The following is a 15,745-nucleotide window of genomic DNA, read 5'->3' as shown; positions in this document are numbered from 1 at the left end:
AGATGTAAACTCAGAATTCCAAGAAAAAAAGTAATAATAGTAAGATGTAAAGTTATAATTCCAATAAACAAAGTCATATTTGTGAGATGTAAATTCAGAATTCTAATTAAAAAAGTCAGATGTGTACAATGTAAAGTCAGAATTCTGAGAAAAAGTCATATCTGTGAGATGTAAACGTAGAACTCAAAAGTCAGAATTACAAGATGCAAACTTAGATTTCCAGGGAAAAAAACAAGTCATATTTGTGAGATAAAGTAAAGCAAGTCAGAAAGAAGAAAAAAATAATAATTGTAATTGTATAATTGTAAGATGTAAACTTAGAATTCCAAGAAAAAAAAACGTTAGCATTGTGAGCCAGAATTCTAAGGGGAAAAAATAAAATAAAATTGCAGTTATAAGTTTATAACTTACAGTTGCAAGGAATAAATATGCAGTTCTGAGAGAAAAAAAACTGAACCATGGATGGAAAAAAGACTGACTTGTGAGATAAAAAATTGCAGTCGCCTTTTTTGTTTTACATTTTTATTGTGGCAGAAATAAGCTTCCACGGACAGTCCATAAAACATCATCTTTTTCACTTTTAACCATGACACATACAGTAAGCTTGACTTTGATGTTTTTAGCCACGTTAGCAAACTTTACGGTATATTCTATGAAACATTCATCAGAAGGATGCCATAGCTCTCTGATCCGGCACAGGGCTTCAAAACAGGAAGTGGGGGTCTTTACGAGCCCTTGTAAAAACAGCTAACAGCTCGCTGCAGATTCTGGTTGCCGGGGTGAGACCCGCTGGAATGCTGCTTCATCATAATGCGGTGGGCTGCGGTCAGCGTGGAGCTTCATGTACAACCAGCCCCAGTGAAACGAATGTCAGCTCAGTTTCGCCAGCAAGGTTTACTGTGTGTCTGTAAAGATTTACACTCTCATTTAAATGGCTTTAGATACTCACTGCTGTGGCCAATTATAGAGGGAGACAATTATAAGACTGTTAAGTGTCACAGTTAATATACTTGGAATTAATCTCTGTATACTGAGAAAATTTGAATAATCATCTTGGGAATGTTTAGAGAGAGAGACAAGAATGGCTTTCACTATATTTACAGCCTTACACTGTGGTGTGAATTCAATTTTAGTATGTTAGTACACCGCAAATATTTCTAAAGTCAGTCCAAAAAAAAATTCCTTCAAGGAATAATTTGCACAAAAATGAAAATATGCTGAAAATGTACTCACCCTCAGACCATCAAAAATGTAGATGAGTTTGTTTCTTCATCAGATTTGGAGAAACAGCATTACATCACTTGCTCAGCAATGGATCCTTTGCAGTGAATGGGTGCCGTCAGAATGAGAGTCCAAAAGCTGTGTTTGTAACAAACGAATTCATTTAAATTCATTCAATTTTTAATATCTTCAAACTATTGCTTTCAGACAAAATACAAGTCCTCCATCCATAATATACTGCAGCTTTGTCCAGTCTAAATCAGGAGAAATACAGATCAAGCACCGTTTATAAGCTAAAACAATCCAAAACCATTCTAAACAAATATTTCAATGGAATTTAATGTGAGAGGACAATAGTGGATGGACTTTTTGTGAAGAACAGACTTAATTTTAATGAGCTCTTTAGTAAAAATGTACATTTTAACAGCTCCTGCTTTCTATGTAAAATCACTGTGCAGATTTTCCCCCTTAAATCAGTGCAGGAAATGTAGAAAAAGTGGCACATGAAACAATCATCTTAAATGACTTCCCTGGTTTGGATGTGCGTAAACACTAAAGATGTATTTCCTCAGAAGTGAATACACAACTTGTTGAGTGATCAAAAAATGTCATTCAAAATAGTGTTGGCAGGATCTGCAAGGCCAAAAGTATGTGAACACCCCTTCTAATGAACGGGTTAGAGTATTCCAGTAATCCAGATCCTAAATCTTAATGTTACACAGTGCAATGACATTGTGGGTTTAGTTTAGTTTAGTTTAGTTTAGAAAGAGCCTTTTCTGCACACTTGTGCTGTATCCTAAAAGCTATGTACATCTTTCTATGGTATTTTCTCATAAATGCTACATATTTGTACTTTGAAAGTACAGATTAGTACCTAAAATGTTCATATTAACACTTTTGCAAAAGGGTACCAGCCCAGTGACATTTTTGTACATTTTTTTGAGAAAACATCATATTTGTGACATCAGAATTACAAGATGCAAACATAGAATTCCAAAAAAAAGTCAGAATTGTGTGATGTAAAGTCAAAATTCTAAGAAAAATGTTTTAAAAATGAAAAATGAATTACAAAAATAATTAAATATTTGTGAGATGTAAACTCAGAATTAAAATTTTAAGAAGACATAATTACAAAATGCAAACCTTTAATCCTAAGAAAAAAAGGTATAATTGTGAGATGTAAAGTCAGAATTCCAAGGAAAAAAGTAATATTTGTGAGATGTAAAATAAGAATTCCAAGGAAAAGCTCATAATTGTAAGATGTAAAGTCATAATTTTCCAAGAAAAAGTCATATCTGTGATATGTAAACTCAGAATTCCAAAAAAAGTCATATTTGTGATATGTAAACTCAGAATTCTAATAAAAAAAGTAAGAATTCCAAGATGTAAACTCAGAATTCCAAGCAAAAAGTCAGAATTCCAAGATGTAAAGTCAGAATTCCAAGAAAAAGTCATATCTGTGATATGTAAACTCAGAATTCCAAGAAAAAAAGTCCTATTTTTGATATGAAAACTCAGAATTCTAATAAAAAAGTAAGAATTACAAGATGTAATCTCAAAATTCCAAGGAAAAAAGTCATAACTATAAAATGTAAACTCAGAATTCCAAGAAAAAAGTCAGAATTCCAAAATGTAAAGACAGAATTCCAAGAAAAAGAAAAAAAAACACTATTCTAAGATGTAAAGTCAGAATTCCAAGAATAAAAAAGTCATATTTGTGAGATGTAAATTCAAAATTCTAATAAAAAAGTTAGAATCACAAGATGTAACTCAGAATTCCAAGGAAAAAGGTCATAATTGTAAGATGTAAAGTCATGATTTTCCAAGAAAAAGTCATATCTGTCATATGTAAACTCAGAATTCCAAAAAAGTCATATTTGTGATATGTAAACTCAGAATTCTAATAAAAAGTAAGAATTCCAAGCAAAAAGTCAGAATTCTAAGATGTAAAGTCATGATTTTCCAAGAAAAAGTCATATCTGTGATATGTAAACTCAGAATTCCAAGAAAAAAAAGTCATATTTGTGATATGTAAACTCGGAATTCTAATAAAAAAGTAAGAATTACAAGATGTAATCTCAAAATTCCAAGAAAAAAAGTCATAACTGTAAAATGTAAACTCAGAATTCCAAGAAAAAAGTCAGAATTCCAAGAAAAAGAAAAAAAAATCACAATTTTAAGATGTAAAGTCAGAATTCCAAGAAAAAAAAAGTCATATTTGTGAGATGTAAATTCAAAATTCTAATAAAAAAGTTAGAATCACAAGATGCAACTCAGAATTCCAAAAAATAGGTCATAATTGTAAGATGTAAAGTCAGAATTCCAAGAAAAAAGTTTTTATTTTTTCTGAGAATATGTAATGCATTAAGAAATGGTTTGCACAAAACCCAGAGCTGAGCCCTTATTGAACCAGCTGATGTCCTTGTGTCTGAATGGGATTAAACCCATGCGCCAACATGGCCTTCAGAAGAGTGTAGGCTTTTGAAATTAAATGTTCAACAAGAGTATCGGTGAGCTGCTGATTGTGGGCGATGGAGTCTGATTCACAGTTCCAGTTCACCACAAGAGGTGTTCAGCGTAAGCATGGCAAATGTGATGTTTAAGTTCAGTTTAAGTTCATCACCCAGCCATGCACACAGATGCACTTCCCTCGATTTCAAGATCAGTAAAATCTCTCTCTCTCTCTCTCTCTCTCTCTCTCTCTGCATGAATATTTGAGCGTTCAACCTGTCGTTAAAAACACAGTCTGTCTTTCAGCTGTGGTTTAATAGTTAATCATTCACAAGCGTGTTCGTAAGAGAGATTCAATGATCCATTATTATCTCGACACACTGAACAAAGAGACTACAGTTCAACTGAGCCAGTGTGCACAGCATCTGCGGAAACACCAGCATGTATACTGTATGCACACTAGACAAGAAGAGAACATGTATATACTGCTGTTTGAAAGATTTTTTTTTTTGTCACATACATATATACATGTATATACAGAATACAACTTGTAGTGAAATGTACTCAAGAGTGTGCATTAACTATATAAATATTAGATAAAGATGAAATAGTAATTAAACTATGCAAAAGCAAAGTAAAATTTTGCAGATGAAAAAGTATAGTAAAAATAACAAAAATGTTAGCAACATGCTAATTCATGCTAGTAATGTGCTAATTCATGTTAATAATGCAAACAATGTGTTAAACATGCTAGCAACATACTAATCATGTTGGAAACATGCTAACAACATGCTTATCATGCTAGATACTTGTTAACACCATGATAATCAGGCTAAAACAGGTTAGCAACATGTTAAACATGCAAACAAGGTGTTAATTCATGCTAGCAACATGTTATGTCAAAATCCGTTAAATCATGTTAGCAACATGTCAAGACATGTTAATCATGCCAGTAATGTGTTAAAACATAATATAAACATACTAATCATGTTAGAAACATGCTAGTAAAATGCTAATTATGTTAAAAACTTGTTAACAACGTGTTAATCATGCTAAAACAAAATAGCAACATATTAAAATATGCTAGCAACATGTAAAAACATTATATCATGCTAGCAACATGTTAAGACATCTTAGCAACATGTGACATCATGCTAGCAGTGTGCTAATTCATTCTTGCAACATGCTAATCATGACAACAATGTCCTAAAACATGCTAGCAACATGTTAATAATGCTAACAATGTGCTAAAACATGCTAGCAAAATGTTAATCATGTTAAAAACTCAACAATATACTAATCATGTTAAATCATGCTAAAACAAATTATCATGCATTAAATAATGCTAGCAACATGTAAAGTCATGCTAGCAGTGTGCTAATTCATGCTAGCATGCTAATCATGACAACAATGTCCAAAAACATGCTAGCAACACAATAATCATGTTAGAAACATGCCTGCAACATTTGAAAACATGTTAGAAATGCGTTAAATCATGCTAGCAACATGTTAAGGGATGTTAGCAACATGTAAAGTCTTTCTAGCAGTGTGCTATTTCATGTTAGCAACATGCTAATCATGTTAGAAACAGGCTGGAAACATGTGAAAACATGCTAGAAACATGTTAAATCATGCTAGCAACATGTTAATACATCTTAGCAACGTGACATCATGCTAGCAGTGTGCTAATTCATTCTTGCAACATGCTAATCATGACAACAATGTCCTAAAACATGCTAGCAACATGTTAATAATGCTAACAATGTGCTAAAACATGCTAGCAAATGTTAATCATGTTAAAAACTCAACAATATACTAATTATGTTAAATCATGCTAAAACAAATTATCATGCATTACATAATGCTAGCAACATGTAAAGTCATGCTAGCAGTGTGCTAATTCATGCTAACAGCATGCCAATCATGATAACAATGTCCAAAAACATGCTAGCAACACAATAATCATGTTAGAAACATGCTTGCAATATGTGAAAACATGCAAGAAATGAGGTAAATTGTGCTAGCAACATGTTAAGACATGTTAGCAACATGTAAAGTCATGCTAGCAGTGTGCTAATTCATTCTGGCAACATGTTATTCATGACAACAATGTTCATAAACATGTTAGCAACATGTAAAGTCATGCTAGCAGTGTGCTAATTCATGCTAACAGTATGCTAATCATGACAACAATGTCCAAAAACATGCTAGCAACACAATAATCATGTTAGAAACATGCATGCAACATGTGAAAACATGTTAGAAATGCATTAAATCATGCTAGCAACATGTTAAGGTAGGGTTGCCACCCGTCCCTTAAAATACGGAATCGTCCCGTATTTGAGAATCAAATTGCGCGTCCCGTTTTGAATCAATACAGGACGGGTTTTGTCCCGTATTTTTTATATATTTTTTTTAAAGCAGCGTCTCATGCAAATAATCACTGCGGGAAAACCAGCCGCGGTTCAGAAAAACACGGTCAAGCCAGCCGCGATTGATTTTAAGTGTGCGCGCATATTACAGTGATTACGGTAGTTTCAGGACCAACACAGAGAGAACGTGCTTGCAGCAGAGCGCTTTTCATTTAGACGCCCAGGACTGAGAGATAATACTACAAAATGCTCGTGAATTTTTACTTACTTATTTATTTGCATTTCTGCTTTAATATCCGTTTTATTTATTGGTGTACTTGACGGTTCTTTTCTGAGAAATGGGACATTATTAGACTTTAGAGTCTAATAAGTAGAAAAAAAAAAACAATGATCAGTTCTTATTCAGGACGTCCCATATTATATGCACAACTCATATGAAACCTTTTTACTGCAGCATTTTACCCCCCCCCCCCCCCCCCAACCGAATGCGTCCCTTATTTTTGGGTATTAAAAGTGGTAACCCTATGTTAAGGGATGTTAGCAACATGTAAAGTCTTTCTAGCAGTGTGCTAATTCATGCTAGCAACATGTTAATCATGTTAGAAACATGTTGGAAACACGTGAAAACATGCTAGAAACATGTTAAATCATGCTAGCAACATGTTAAGACATCTTAGCAACATGTGACATCATGCTAGCAGTGTGCTAATTCATTCTTGCAACATGCTAATCATGACAACAATGTCCTAAAACATGCTAGCAACATGTTAATAATGCTAACAATGTGCTAAAACATGCTAGCAAAATGTTAATCATGTTAAAAACTCAACAATATACTAATTATGTTAAATCATGCTAAAACAAATTATCATGCATTAAATAATGCTAGCAACATGTAAAGTCATGCTAGCAGTGTGCTGATTCATGCTAACAGCATGCCAATCATGATAACAATGTCCAAAAACATGCTAGCAACACAATAATCATGTTAGAAACATGCTTGCAATATGTGAAAACATGCAAGAAAATAGGTAAATTGCGCTAGCAACATGTTAAGACACGTTAATAACATGTAAAGTCATGCTAGCAGTGTGCTAATTCATTCTGGCGACATGTTAATCATGACAACAATGTTCATAAACATGCTAGCAAAACACACTAATCATGTTAGAAACATGCTGGAAACATGTGAAAACATGCTAGAAACATGTTAAGACATCTTAGCAACATGTGACATCATGCTAGCAGTGTGCTAATTCATGTTCACAACATGCTTATCATGTCAATAATGTGTTAAAACATGCTAACAACATGTTTGCAACGTGAAAACATGCTAGAAATGTTAAATCATGTTAGCAACATGTAAAGTCATGCTAGCAGTGTGCTAATTCATTCTCGCAACATGTTAATCATGACAACAATGTTCCAAAACATGCTAGCAAAACACACTAATGATGTTAGCAACATGTGAAAACATGCTAGAATTGCATTAAATCATGCTAGCAACATGCTAATCATGTTAGAAACATGCTGGAAACATGTGAAAACATGCTAGAAATATGTTAAATCATGCTAGCAACAATGTTAAGACATGTTAACAACATGTGACATCATGCTAGCAGTGTGCTAATTCATGTTCACAACATGCTTATCATGTCAATGTGTTAAAACATGCTAGCAAAACACACTAATGATGTTAGCAACATGTGAAAACATGCTAGAATTGCATTAAATCATGCTAGCAACATGATAAAACATGTTAACATCATGTCTAGCAATGTGCTCATTCATGCTAGCATCATACTAATAATACTAACAATGTGCTCAAACATGCTAGCAAAACATTCTAGCAACATACTAATCATGCTAGAAACATGTTAATCATGCTAGAAACATGTTAGCAACATGCTAATAATGCAAAAAAATATTAACAACATGCTAAAACATGCTAACAATTGCTAAATCATGTTAATAACATGTTAAAACATGCTAACAATATGTTAAATCATGCTAGTAACATGTTAAGACATGTTAGCAACATGTAAAGTCTTTCTAGCAGTGCGCTAATTCATGCTAGCAACATGCCAATCATGTTAGAAACATGCTGGAAACATGTGAAAACATGCTAGAAACATGTTAAATCATGCTAGCAACAATGTTAAGACATGTTAACAATATGTAAATTCATGCTAGCAACATGCTAATCATGTTAGAAACATGCTGGAAACATGTGAAAACATACTAGAAACATGTTAAATCATGTTAGCAACAATGTTAAGACATGTTAACAACATGTGACATCATGCTAGCAGTGTGCTAATTCATGTTCACAACATGCTTATCATGTCAATAATGTGTTAAAACATGCTAGCAACATGTTTGCAACATGTGAAAACATGCTAGAAATGTTAAATCATGTTAGCAACATGTAAAGTCATGCTAGCAGTGTGCTAATTCATTCTTGCAACATGCTAATCATAACAACAATGTTCTAAAACATGCTAGCAAAACAATAATCATGTTAGCATGTGAAAACATGCTAGAATTGCATTAAATCATGCTAACAACATGAATAAAACAAGTTAACATCATGTCTAGCAATGTGCTCATTCATGCTAGCAACATACTAATAATACTAACAATGTGTTCAAACATGCTAGCAATATGCTAATCATACCAATAATGTGTTAAAACATTCTAGCAACATACTAATCATGCTAGAAACATGTTAGCAACATGCTAATAATGCTAAAAAATATTAACAACATGCTAAAACATGCTAACAATTGCTAAATCATGTTAGTAACATGTTAGCAACATGCTAATAATGCTAAAAAATATTAAAAACATGCTAACAATATGCTAAATCATGCTAGTAACATGTTAAGACATGTTAGCAACATGTAAAGTCTTTCTAGCAATGTGCTAATTCATGCTAGCAACATGCTAATCATGTTCGAAACATGCTGGAAACATGTGAAAACATGCTAGAAACATGTTAAATCATGCTAGCAACATGTTAAGACATGTTAACAACATGTAAATTCATGCTAGCAGTGTGTTAATTCATGTTCACAACATGCTTATCATGTCAATAATGTGTTAAAACATGCTAGCAACATGTTTGCAACATGCGGAAACATGCTAGAAACGTTAAATCATGTTAGCAACATGTAACGTCATGCTAGCAGTGTGCTAATTCATTCTCGCAACATGATAAAACAAGGTAACATCATGTCTAGCAACGTGCTCATTCATGCTAGCAATATGCTGATCATACCAACAATGTGTTAAAACATTCTAGCAACATACTAATCATGCTTTAAACATGTTAATCATGCTAGAAACATGTTAGCAACATGCTAATAATGCTAAAAAATATTAACAAAATGCTAAAACATGCTAACAATATGCTAATTCATGCTAGTAACGTGAAAATGTGTTAAAACACAATAAATCTTGTTAGCAACATGCTAAATCATACTAACAATATGTTAGATGTGTTAACAGTATGTTAAATCATGTTATCAACTTGTTTAAAAATTTTAATAATGTTAAAATAATTCATTTTTTGGCTTTGAGTAAAATCTTCAAACTTCAAAGTTATTTCAAACAAGGCCTTGTCAAGCAAACTTTACTCATTAGTTTTAAATTATAACAGTATTTCACAATATTACAGACTGTACTGTATTTTTGATTAAATAATGAAAAATATACAAAAAAAAAAATCTGACCTACCTCAGACTTTTGAACAGAAGTGTATACTGAATGTGTTTAAAATGTACAAAGTTGTCAAAAAATGAAACATACATCAAGTCAAACGATCAGAGCTTTGTTTCTCTACATTACTATGTGCGTTATGTGCTCATGTCTGCACTCTTTACTGCAGGGTCAGTTCAGTTTCAACCTAACTTAACCTCACGTCTTAACTTGCTCAACAGTGTGGTGAAGAGTTCACAGCACTTTGCATGGCTTATAATAACCTACATTGCAAAAGACTGCTGCAGGTGTATTTTCTGCAGAGTTAAGCATGCAATTTGCAGCAAAAATACAAACTCAGCCTGCAGTGCTGCTTCTGCTACGCTGCGCCGCGCTGCTGCAGTCTGGTAACACCAGCACCTTCGCTTAGTGCCACAGATGTGAGATATTGCGAGGGGGATTTCCTCTGTCGGCAAACACGTCCCACTCACTCTCTTTTTGAGTGACTGTGTGTGTGTGTTCACTTGGATGATTTGCATCACTCAATTTTTCTGTCATTCATCCTCCCTCTCCATCTGAGGGAGCATTTGCATGATTTGACTCAGTTGTAGTGCACACACTAAAATGGCAGTGGCTGAAATACCAATGGGGAAGTTTCTTGAGTTGAGATGTTGGTTGGTGCTTACTGTGGGTGAGCTCTGTGTGTGTGTGTGTGTGTGTGTGTGTGTGTGTGTGTGTGTGTGTGTGTGTGTGTGTGTGTGTGTGTGTGTACGAGTGTGTGTGTGTGTGTACGAGTGTGTGTGTGTGTGTGTGTGTGTGTGTGTGTGTGTGTGCGAAAGAGAAAGAGAGCAATGAGGAAGTGACACACAGAGACTCTCTAAAATAACATGCTCATGTGGTGCCCATAAGTTTCAGCTCTTGTGCCATGACAGGAAAGTCTGAAATTAGCAACTTTATAAAATGGTTTCCAAAAATAAAACATAAAATTCCACAGTAGCCTACACCGCGCACACACTTGTGCAATCACCTCAGAAAGGCTTAGCTTTTAAAACTGGCATAGTGTGAGTCATTTTTCATGTCTGTTTCATCTCATATGATGTAAAACACATCTGATTCATTTATATATTTATTTTTTTTATTTTAAAGTTGAAGCCATTGTACTGTTTTAGGGAAAAAGGATGTTTAACACAAAATAATATATTCCTTTGGGAATCTATTGCATCGTAGAAAATGGGCATTATTTCAGAATGCAATCAAGTGGGGCTGAAAAATAAGGATTTGTGGTGTCAGCTGAAAAAATAAAGTAGTTTTAGAGGTGAGACAGGTTGAAACACTACCAAAAGTTATTTTATTTGAAAAGAAATTAATACTCTTATTTAGAAAGGATTCATTGAATTGATCAGAAATGATAGTAAAGACATTTATAATAAATTCAATTTCAAATAAACAGTTATTTTGAACTTTCTGTAAAAAATGTATTGTGGTTTTTACAGAATATATTTAAAAGGAAATTTTAATAAACAATTAAATAATCTGTTTTCAACAACAATAATAATAAGAAGAAACATTTCTTGAGTTGCAAATCAGCATATTAGAATGATTCATGAAGCATTATGCGACACTGAAGACTGGAATAATGATGCTGAAATTAAGCTTTGCATCACAGAAAAAAAATTACATTTTACAATATATTAAAATAGAAAGCAATTATTTTAAACCATAATAATATTTCACATTTTTACATGTTTTACTGTATTTTAATTAACTGAATGCAGCATTGGTGACATAAAGATACTTTTTTTTAAAGAGCATTAAAAAAAAACTGTCACCAAAACTTTGAACGGTAGTAACAGTAAAGTTTTAATGAACGGTGGAAACTTGCACTTATAAATTGTTCAAAATACGACCTAAACTTTAAGTATGTTAAAACTATAGAGTCAGTTTTGATTTAATGTTGAGTTTAAATCACTTCATGGTTTTTGCATAATTGTTTGTGCTCATATCGCACAATGACATAAGACAGAAGTCAAAAGGCAATAGGACACACACTTACACACACTCAGATAGATAGATAGATTTTGGGAATAGCAGGATTAGGACACTTGAGTGGTTGTTTTCTTTTGGAGGCACAGTTAGTCTCACGACCAATCAGATTGCTCGATTCCTCCACTGTTTGCATTGTCTCCTCTATGACATCACCAGGGCCACTCACATACCTGTGCTGTCATTGGCTGGTTATGCCGAATCTGCTGAATCTGCTGATCAGCTGCAAAGATCATGGCCGGTGACATCATCAGCTGGAGCTCAACCAAAAATGGTGACACTTACAAAGAAAAGAAAACATCCTCTACATCCTCCATAAACTCAACACCACTAATCCCCCCCCCCACACACACACAAACACACACACACACACACACACACACACACACACACACACACACACACACACACACACACACACACACACACACACACACACACACACACACACACACACACACACACACACAGGGTTAAAGTGTTGGATAGACAACCCACCAAAACTACTTGTATGAATTCTTAAAGGAACAGTTGACTTCAAAATTAAACGTGCAGGTTTGTTGTCCAAACCTGTATGACTTTTTCCTTCCATTATGCACAAAAGTTGATCTCAGTAAGTTGATCTCAGTAAGTTGATCTCAGAAAAGTAACTCAGAATATATAGACTTCTGCTTTCAAATGGGGACAAAAATGTCAAAACACACCATAAATGTAGTCTTCTGAAGCCATGCGATAGTCATTGTTCATTAAAAACCCTCTCCTCTGCCAAAGATTTCAAATTTAAGCACATATGAAAAAAGACATTGTAGCAAATAGCAATGTAGCAAGCCTTTTTTTGCAAATATGGATAATTTACCATAGAAATATTATGTTTTGTAATGTTTATGACTGTCATAGCACCAGCTGTGGTCTGATCTCTTTAAAACTTTGCATGCTTATTTAGAATCACCTGTCGCATGTGCTCACCAGTATGCTTTTGTGAAGTTTTAAGCTTTCCTTTTGGCTTTATAGAATTTGGGGTAAATTCAGACAGGCCCCCTTTCTAAACGACCCTGTTAGAGCTTCCCAAAGGGTTAATTTCAACATTTTTCTGTTAATTATTGACCTAGAGAGTTTTTTCCAGATTGGGCGAAAAAATAGGACTAGTTAGCAATAGTAGCTTTTTTCTTTTTTCTTTTTTTTACATCTTCTCAACCATTTAACAAACGATTTGATTGACAGCAGTGGTTCTAGAGGCAAAGTTGTCCGTAATGAGCCCCAGTGGCCTATTTCTCACAGACCTTTGGAGCTGTAAGTCAAACAGGCTCACAGAGTTTGTTCCAATCAGCCTCTGTTAACCATGTCTAATAGGTGGTCAAATTTCATCAACCAATGGCGGACATGTTTTTTTGAGATATCCAAATGTCCTTATAGACACTTTAGGCCAAGACCATACATAGCAATTTTCATGTTGATTGGATAAATGGTTGTGTAGGTATAGCCATTTTTATATTTTCCCTGTTATAGCGCTACTAGATGGCCAAGCACCACGGTTTTTGTCCTGCGATAAGTGTTCTGAGTTTGGCGGAGATATGTCATTCCGTTCAGAAGTTATAGGCTTTTTACTTAAATGTTTTACTTAAATGTTTTGTCATCCTTTTTGCAAAGTTCCGATCGGATGAACAACCAAGGTAAGTTTTGCAAAAAAAAATCTAAATCTTTCTGCACTGGTTTGGCTCCGATCGGGTGAAAAACTTAGAAAAAGTAAGTTTAGCAAAAAATCTGAATATTTCTGCACTGGTTTGGTTCTGATCGGGTGAAAAACCTAGCAAAAGTAAGTTTTGCAAAAAATCTGAATCTTTCTGTACTGGTTTGGCTCCGATCGGGTGAAAAACCTAGAAAAAGTAAGTTTAGCAAAAAATCTGAATATTTCTGCACTGGTTTGGTTCTGATCGGGTGAAAAACCTATAGCAAAAGGAAGTTTAGCAAAAAATCTAAATCTTTCTGCACTAGTTTGGCTCCGATCGGGTGAAAAATCTAGAAAAAGTAAGTTTGACAAAAAATCTAAAATCTTTCTGCACTAGTTTGGTTCTGATCGGGTGAGAAACCTAGAAAAAGTAAGTTTAGCAAAAAATCTAAATCTTTCTGCACTAGTTTGGTTCTGATCGGGTGAGAAACCTAGAAAAATAAAGTTTTGCAAAAGTTTGGTTCCGATCGGGTGAAATAAAAGAAAAAGGAAGTTTTGCAAAAAATCTAAATCTTTCTGCACTGGTTTGGTTCCGATCTGGTGAAAAAAAGAAAAAGGAAGTTTTGCAAAAAATCTAAATCTTTCTGCACTGGTTTGGTTCCGATCGGGTGAAAAAAAAGAAAAAGGAAGTTTTGCAAAAAATCTATATCTTTCTGCACTGGTTTGGTTCCGATCGGGTGAAAAAAAAAGAAAAAGGAAGTTTTGCAAAAAATCTAAATCTTTCTGCACTGGTTTGGTTCCGATCGGGTGAGAAACCTAGAAAAAGTAAGTTTAGCAAAAAATCTAAATCTTTCTGCACTAGTTTGGTTCTGATCGGGTGAGAGACCTAGAAAAAGTAAGTTTTGCAAAAGTTTGGTTCCGATCGGGTGAAAAAAAAGAAAAAGGAAGTTTTGCAAAAAATCTAAATCTTTCTGCACTGATTTGGTTCCGATCGGATGAGAAACCAAGGAAAAGTAAGTTTTACAAAAAATCTTAAAAATAAAGGTGCTTAATAAGGTTCTTCACAGCGATGCCATAAAAGAGCCATTCAGGCAAAAGTTCTTTAAAGAACCATCTCTTTCTTACCTTTTTTATAATCTAAAACACCTTCTTTTGCTTGAAAGAACCTTTTGTAAAACAGAACGGTTCTTCAGATGTTCTTATGGAACCATTTAGACAAAAAAAGGTTGGCATCGTCAAGCACCTTTAATTTTTTAAAAAGTGTAAGACACTTGAGCCTGCAACTGCTGGTTTAGGAGTTATGAGTGATTGTATACTTTTAATCTCTGTTGCAACCTTGTTTGGCCGATTGGGGTGAGACTTGGTCACGTTGTAGGTTTCGTGAACACTACCATCCCTCCAAGTTCCCTACGTGCTTGAACCCCTAATTTGCTGTCATGTTCAGTTCAAACATGGCTTGACAACTGAATTTTCAGTGTGATAGGAGAGGTTAAAGAGGGCATTTGATGTCAGGGTTTGTTTTATACATTCTGTTCTCTCTCTTAAAACTTTGATGAAAGTAAATGTCAATTCCTCATTTTAATCTCTGCTCTAGAGACAGATTAAACTGTTTCTAAATTACTGTCTGTGTTCCAGATGGACTCCTCTGACAGTTCAACTTCCCCTTCCTTTTCCTTGCAGTATCACATTGTCTTTCTGTCTGTCTAGATAGTTCTTCTTTCTGTATTAGAAAATATGCTTTTTTCATAGTGTTTTTTCACTAGTGGAAAGAAAACATCCAAAAAACACTTAAGTGTTTCTGTTATAGCACATTATCTATTTGTGTCAATAGATTTCAATTACAATGCATGTTTTAAAGGCCATTTACTCAAAACGAGTTTTTTCTCCTACACTGAGCAATACTGCCCTACAAAGCAAAAAGGCAGTAACTACGCCAAGTGCAGAACTGAGAAAAATGACTTTAAAGTTATCCTGTCATCCAGCCTGTTATCCAATGTTAAAACCGTCCCGTGAGGATGCCTCAAAATGACACACATTTGAGATAAGATATTTTGTCACATAAAGGATGCCTTGAATGTCATGAAAATGACAATAACTAATTTTTGACCAAAAATGCAGTTACTGCCTTTTTGCTTTGTAGGGCAGAATAAATCTCCACTTCTGTAACACTCACACACACTAAACTTTACATTTTTATTCTTGTCTATATCCTGAAGGTTTTTACAGAGGGATTTGTTCAAATATAATTTGCTTGATTTTATACCCAAAAAAATAGTGTTTCCTGCATGTTCTA

The 15,745-nt window shown here is 34.2% G+C and overlaps 1 long non-coding RNA gene across 2 annotated transcripts; it reads right to left on the bottom strand.

Annotated features, from left to right (window-relative positions):
- Nucleotides 1-535: 535 nt before the first annotated feature.
- Nucleotides 536-9,919, bottom strand: LOC141325115 (uncharacterized). Of its 2 annotated transcripts, none has more exons than XR_012353734.1 (3): nucleotides 9,783-9,919; nucleotides 1,234-1,359; nucleotides 536-905 (listed from the first exon to the last, which is right to left on the bottom strand). It is a non-coding gene; the product is annotated as an uncharacterized lncRNA (long non-coding RNA). The 2 variants fall into 2 exon arrangements; XR_012353733.1 differs by having other exon boundaries at nucleotides 9,779-9,911.
- Between the last annotated feature and the right edge of the window lie 5,826 nt (nucleotides 9,920-15,745).

This window comes from Garra rufa, chromosome 2 (genome assembly GCF_049309525.1).
Source record: "Garra rufa chromosome 2, GarRuf1.0, whole genome shotgun sequence".
NCBI classification, from domain to species: Eukaryota; Metazoa; Chordata; class Actinopteri; order Cypriniformes; family Cyprinidae; genus Garra; species Garra rufa.
The sequence above is the reverse complement of the archived record's forward strand: the minus strand, read 5'-3'. Positions and strand labels throughout refer to the sequence as shown.